This window comes from Babylonia areolata, chromosome 25, assembly GCF_041734735.1.
Source record: "Babylonia areolata isolate BAREFJ2019XMU chromosome 25, ASM4173473v1, whole genome shotgun sequence".
NCBI classification, from domain to species: domain Eukaryota; kingdom Metazoa; phylum Mollusca; class Gastropoda; order Neogastropoda; family Buccinidae; genus Babylonia; species Babylonia areolata.
In genome coordinates, this window is record NC_134900.1 from 27,858,259 (window position 1) to 27,864,258 (window position 6,000).

Consider the following 6,000-nt stretch of genomic DNA (forward strand, 5'->3'; position numbering starts at 1 on the left):
TGATAATGCCTTTTTCTCTTTTTTTCTTTCTTTAATAGTGACGCCACAACTCATTTCCTCTCAAAATATGGACCTTGACCTTGTGTTTCGTGGCATCAATGTTTAGAGCAGTCAAGTGCCCTTGACCTAGAAACCAATTTCGGTCAGGCAAGTAAAGACGGAACAGTATTATTTCCGACTGTGAAGGAAACTAGCAAACACTCGACAAAACCCAAACTTGTGATTCAATTTGAGGCACTAAGAAAGGGCGGGTCAATATGCCTGGCACCTGTAGCTCATGCTGCAAATCGGCTATCATTTTAGAAAGTGAATTACACACACACACACACACACACACACACACACACACACACACACACACACACCTGAAAACAAACAACTGAACACAGAAAAGAACAAAACAAAAACCGGGAACCATTGGTCCCAACATGCCCAAAGAGAGATAATCAATTCAGGCTCGATCGACAACAGCAAGTACCACTGGTTATTTCCCTTTTAACATACAGAGCACAGCGTGGGGAAGCAGTTCTCAAGCGTTCTCTTCACGTATGATGCACAGTGTTGAACTTAAGCGTCATCTATTCCATCACGTGTGATGCAGTGTTGGTCTTTAAACGTCATTTATTCCATCACGTATGATGCAGTGTTGGACTTTAAACGTCATTTATTCCATCAAGTATGATGCAGTGTTGGACTTTAAGCGTCATTTATTCCCTCACGTATGATGCAGTGTTGGACTTTAAGCGTCATTTATTCCGTCACGTATGATGCAGTGTTGGACTTTAAGCGTCATTTATTCCATCACGTATGATGCAGTGTTGGTCTTTAAACGTCATTTATTCCATCACGTATGATGCAGTGTTGGACTTTAAGCGTCATTTATTCCCTCACGTATGATGCAGTGTTGGACTTTAAACGTCATTTATTCCCTCACGTATGATGCAGTGTTGGACTTTAAACGTCATTTATTCCCTCACGTATGATGCAGTGTTGGACTTAAGCGTCATTTATTCCCTCACGTATGATGCAGTGTTGAACTTAAGCGTCATTTATTCCCTCACGTATGATGCAGTGTTGGACTTTAAACGTCATTTATTCCCTCACGTATGATGCAGTGTTGGATTTTAAACGTCATTTATTCCCTCACGTATGATGCAGTGTTGGATTTTAAGCGTCATTTATTCCCTCACGTATGATGCAGTGTTGGACTTAAGCGTCATTTATTCCCTCACGTATGATGCAGTGTTGGACTTTAAACGTCATTTATTCCCTCACGTATGATGCAGTGTTGGACTTTAAACGTCATTTATTCCCTCACGTATGATGCAGTGTTGGATTTTAAACGTCATTTATTCCCTCACGTATGATGCAGTGTTGGACTTAAGCGTCATTTATTCCCTGACGTATGATGCAGTGTTGGACTTTAAGCGTCATTTATTTCCTCACGTATGATGCAGTGTTGGATTTTAAACGTCATTTATTCCCTCACGTATGATGCAGTGTTGGATTTTAAACGTCATGTATTCCCTCACGTATGATGCAGTGTTGGATTTTAAGCGTCATTTATTCCCTCACGTATGATGCAGTGTTGGACTTAAGCGTCATTTATTCCCTCACGTATGATGCAGTGTTGGTCTTTAAACGTCATTTATTCCCTCACGTATGATGCAGTGTTGAAGTTAAGCGTCATTTATTCCCTCACGTATGATGCAGTGTTGGACTTTAAACGTCATTTATTTCCTCACGTATGATGCAGTGTTGGATTTTAAACGTCATTTATTCCCTCACGTATGATGCAGTGTTGGACTTTAAGCGTCATTCATTCCCTCACGTATGATGCAGTGTTGGACGTAGCCACGTCATGGATTCCCTCACACCCCCAGGGCTGTGCGTGCCGTGCGTGCGTGTGTGCGTGTGCATGTATGCGTGCGTGAGTATGTGTGTGTAACTTGGATATGCTATCTACTTTTTTGTTGGAAAATCTAATAACATAGCATGGAACGATAACAATCAATAACAATTCTTCAATCAGCACAGACACAAACATTACATGAACACACAAGGGAAAGACAAAACGACGAAGCGCGATTTGTCCTGCACTGTCCAGCAGCTGATCAAAGATAACAGAATGACAGAATGATGTATTGAATAATGTGTGTCCCTTACCATATCTTGCACAAAAGCAATTCATCCCAGAGGAATCGCCGCTACCTCCTAACTTCTTGTGATGTAACTGCTGTTTCGTATATACGTATATTTGCTATACGTATCGTCATGTTTATTCAAACACGTCGATGTGACGCATGGTTGTTCGTTTGCCCCATTCATAGGGGGCTATGGCCTGACGAATGATTTATCTCTCGTCCTCCTCCTCCTTCTCTCTCCCTCCCTCCTTTGTCGGTCCACAATTAACCCTTACGCCACGCCACGTCCCCTCCCACCATCCCTCCCTCCCTCCCTCCCCCCCAATGCTTTCTGTCTTCAAATAAAATATCGATCAAACGCTTTGTCACTGTCTCTCTGACCATCTCTCTCTGTCTGTATCTCTGTTTCTGTCTCCCTCTTTCTGCCCAACGCAGGTGTGTGTGTGTGTGTGTGTGTGTGTGTGTGTGTGTGTGTGTGTGTGTGTGTGTGTGTGTGTGTGTGTGTGTGTGTGTTCCTTTCCTCCGAGGACAGACTGTAAGAACAGGCCAAGGCTAGAATTTTAATCCTTGAATAAAAAAAACTTCTGAGCTCTGAGTTCTCTCTCACTCTATCCTTTCCATGCCCCATCCCCCCTTTCTCTCTCTCTCTCTCCCTGCCCCTCTCTCTCTCTCTCACTCTCTCTGTGCCACCCTCTCTCTCTTGGTCTGAGGGTCGGATGAAAAATAAAATAAAGCATGCCTTGCTTATTCCACCTTCCAAATTAAATAAAATTAATTAATCTCTCTCTCTCTCTCTCTCTCTCTCTCTCTCTCTCTCTCACACTGTCGCTCTGTTTCTGACCCTCACCATCTTTCCGTCTGTCTCTGTCTCTCTCTCCCGCTGTCTCTCCCCTCCCTCCCCACTTCTCTCTCTCTTTCTCTCTGTCTCTCCCCTCTCTCCTCCTCCCCTCTCTCTCTCTCTCACTGTCTCTGACCCTCACTGCTTTCCGTCTGTCTCTGTCTCTCTCTCCCCCAGTCTCTCCCCTCCCTCCCCATCTCTCTCTCTCTCTCTCACCCCCCTCTTTCTCTCATCGCACTTGACCACTTTCATCCCATTCCCCTAATCTTCTTTTCTGTCCTTTAAATAAGTCGTGATCGATCAAACAACAGTAGCGCCCCTAACTCTCCTCTACCCTCTTCCCTTACCCCAACTGTCACGTCGCCTCATGGTCCCCCCACCCAGCCCCAACCCCCATCTTCAGCCGAGTTAATGGCTTATCTCTTTCTTTCTCTGGTTTATGTGGGGGGTGGGGGGATGGGGGGAGGGGGGGTGGGGGCTATAAAGGCAAACTGAAGTGTTGAATATCTTCCTCTTCAATCAACCCCTTTCTTTGCTCTTTCTCAGCGTCTGGTCTATCGGGAACGAAGGCACAGACATAATTATAGACACAGATACACTGACACAATACAGAGGCAGATGCAGACACATACATATTCTCTTTCTCTCTCTCTCTCTCTCTCTCTCTCTCTCTCTCTATCACACACACATAACACACACACATGCGCACACACACACTCTCCCTCACATTTACACACAAACACTTACACACAGACACACACACTTACACACACACATATATACACACACACACACACTCTCTCTCTCTCTCTCCCTCTCCTTCTCTCTCTTTCTTTCTTTTACTATCTCTCTCTCTCTCTCCCACACACACTCACTCTCTATCGCTCTCACACTCATACCCACAGTCACAGACATATATATATATATTAACACAGACACAGACACACATGCACATATTCTCTCCATCTCTCTCTCTCTTTATACACAGACACAGACAGGCAAACAGTCAGGCAGACAGACAGACAGACAGACACACACACACACACACACACACACACACACACACACACCACATCTCCCCTTCAAAGCGGAACGTTCTGATATAAACCCCATCTCACCAGCAGCTTCAGTGATAGAAGAGAAAACGTTCACCTTTCTTTTCTTCTTCTTTTCTTTCTTCTGACGTTAAAGTTTTGAGGCCGTCTCCCCCTCCATTCAGTTAGTTTTCCTTACTTTCTCTGTCCACCCGTTTCTATCATCCTACCCTCCTCCTTCTTCCCCCCCCCTCCCCTTCCTCTTCCCCCCCCTCTCCTTCCTCTTCCCAATCGTTCCTCCTCCATCCTTTTCTAACCCCTCCTCTACTCGCATTCCTCTCTCTTCCTCCTCCATCTTCTCCCTCCTTCCCTCCTCTCCCTCCTTCCCTCCTCCTCTTCTTCCTCCCCTTCCTCCTCCTCTTCCTCTACTCACATTCCTCTCTCTTCCTCCTCCTCCTCCTCTTCTCCCTCGTCCTCTTCTCCCTCCTCCTCTTCTCCCTTCTCTCCCTCCTCCTCTCCCCCCTCCTCTTCTCCCTCCTCCTCTTCTCCCTTCTCTCCCTCCTCCTCTTCTCCCTCCTCCTCTTCTCCCTCCTCTCCCTCCTCTTCTCCCTTCTCCTCTTCTCCCTTCTCTCCCTCCTCCTCTTCTCCCTCCTCCTCTTCTCCCTTCTCTCCCTCCTCCTCTTCTCCCTCCTCCTCTTCTCCCTCCTCCTCTTCTCCCTCCTCCTCTTCTCCCTCCTCTCCCTCCTCCTCTTCTCCCTTCTCTCCCTCCTCCTCTTCTCCCTCCTCCTCTTCTCCCTTCTCTCCCTCCTCCTCTTCTCCCTTCTCCTCATCTCCCTTCTCTCCCTCCTCCTCTTCTCCCTTCTCTCCCTCGTCCTCATCTCCCTTCTCTCCCTCGTCCTCATCTCCCTTCTCTCCCTCGTCCTCTTCTCCCTCCTCCTCTTCTCCCTTCTCTCTCTCCTCCTCTTCTCCCTTCTCTCCCTCGTCCTCTTCTCCCTTCTCTCCCTCGTCCTCTTCTCCCTTCTCTCCCTCGTCCTCTTCTCCCTTCTCTCCCTCGTCCTCATCTCCCTTCTCTCCCTCGTCCTCTTCTCCCTTCTCTCCCTCCTCGTCTTCTCCCTTCTCCTCTTCTCCCTTCTCTCCCTCCTCCTCTTCTCCCTCCTCCTCTTCTCCCTCCTCTCCCTCGTCCTCATCTCCCTCCTCCTCCTTCTTCTTCTTCCCTTCTCTTCCTCCTGCTTCGATATAGTTCAGTCGAAGCGTTGGAGGAGTGTGGAGGAGGGAGGAGGGCGTGATGAAAGCATTGCAGTTAAAGAAAAGAAAGAGAGGGGAAAATAACCAAACAAACGAACAAGAACCCCCCCCCCTGGCCCCCCCTCCAAAAAAAGAAAGAAAAGAAAAAGAAAAAAGCCAAAATGAACTCAAAGGAAAAAAAAAGATGTCGGTCATCCAGGACACTGTTGTACCTGAAATAAAAACAAAACAACAACAACAACAACAACAACAAACAAGGCGAGGAGAAGGTTGGGAGGACGGAAGGGGAGAGGGAAGGGGGAGAGGGAAGGGGAAGAGAGAAGGGGAGAGGGAAGGGGAAGAGGAGAGGGAAGGGGGAGAGGGAAGGGGAAGAGGAGAGGGAAGGGGGAGAGGGAAGGGGGAGAGGGAAGGGGAAGAGAGAAGGGGAGAGGGAAGGGGGAGAGGAGAGGGAAGGGGGAGAGGGAAGGGGGAGAGGGAAGGGGAAGAGAGAAGGGTGAGGCGGAGGGGGAGAGGGAAGTGGGAGAGGTAAGGGGGAGAGGAGAGGGAAGGGGGAGACGGAAGGGGGAGAGGGAAGGGGAGAGGGAAGGGGGAGAGGGAAGGGGAGAGGGAAGGGGGAGAGGGAAGGGGAAGAGGAGAGGGAAGGGGGAGAGGGAAGGGGAGAGGGAAGCTCTCACTTTGCTGTTGGCCCAATATAAACTTATGTCAATCTGTGATATAAGCCGAGTGTTGGGCCTATTAG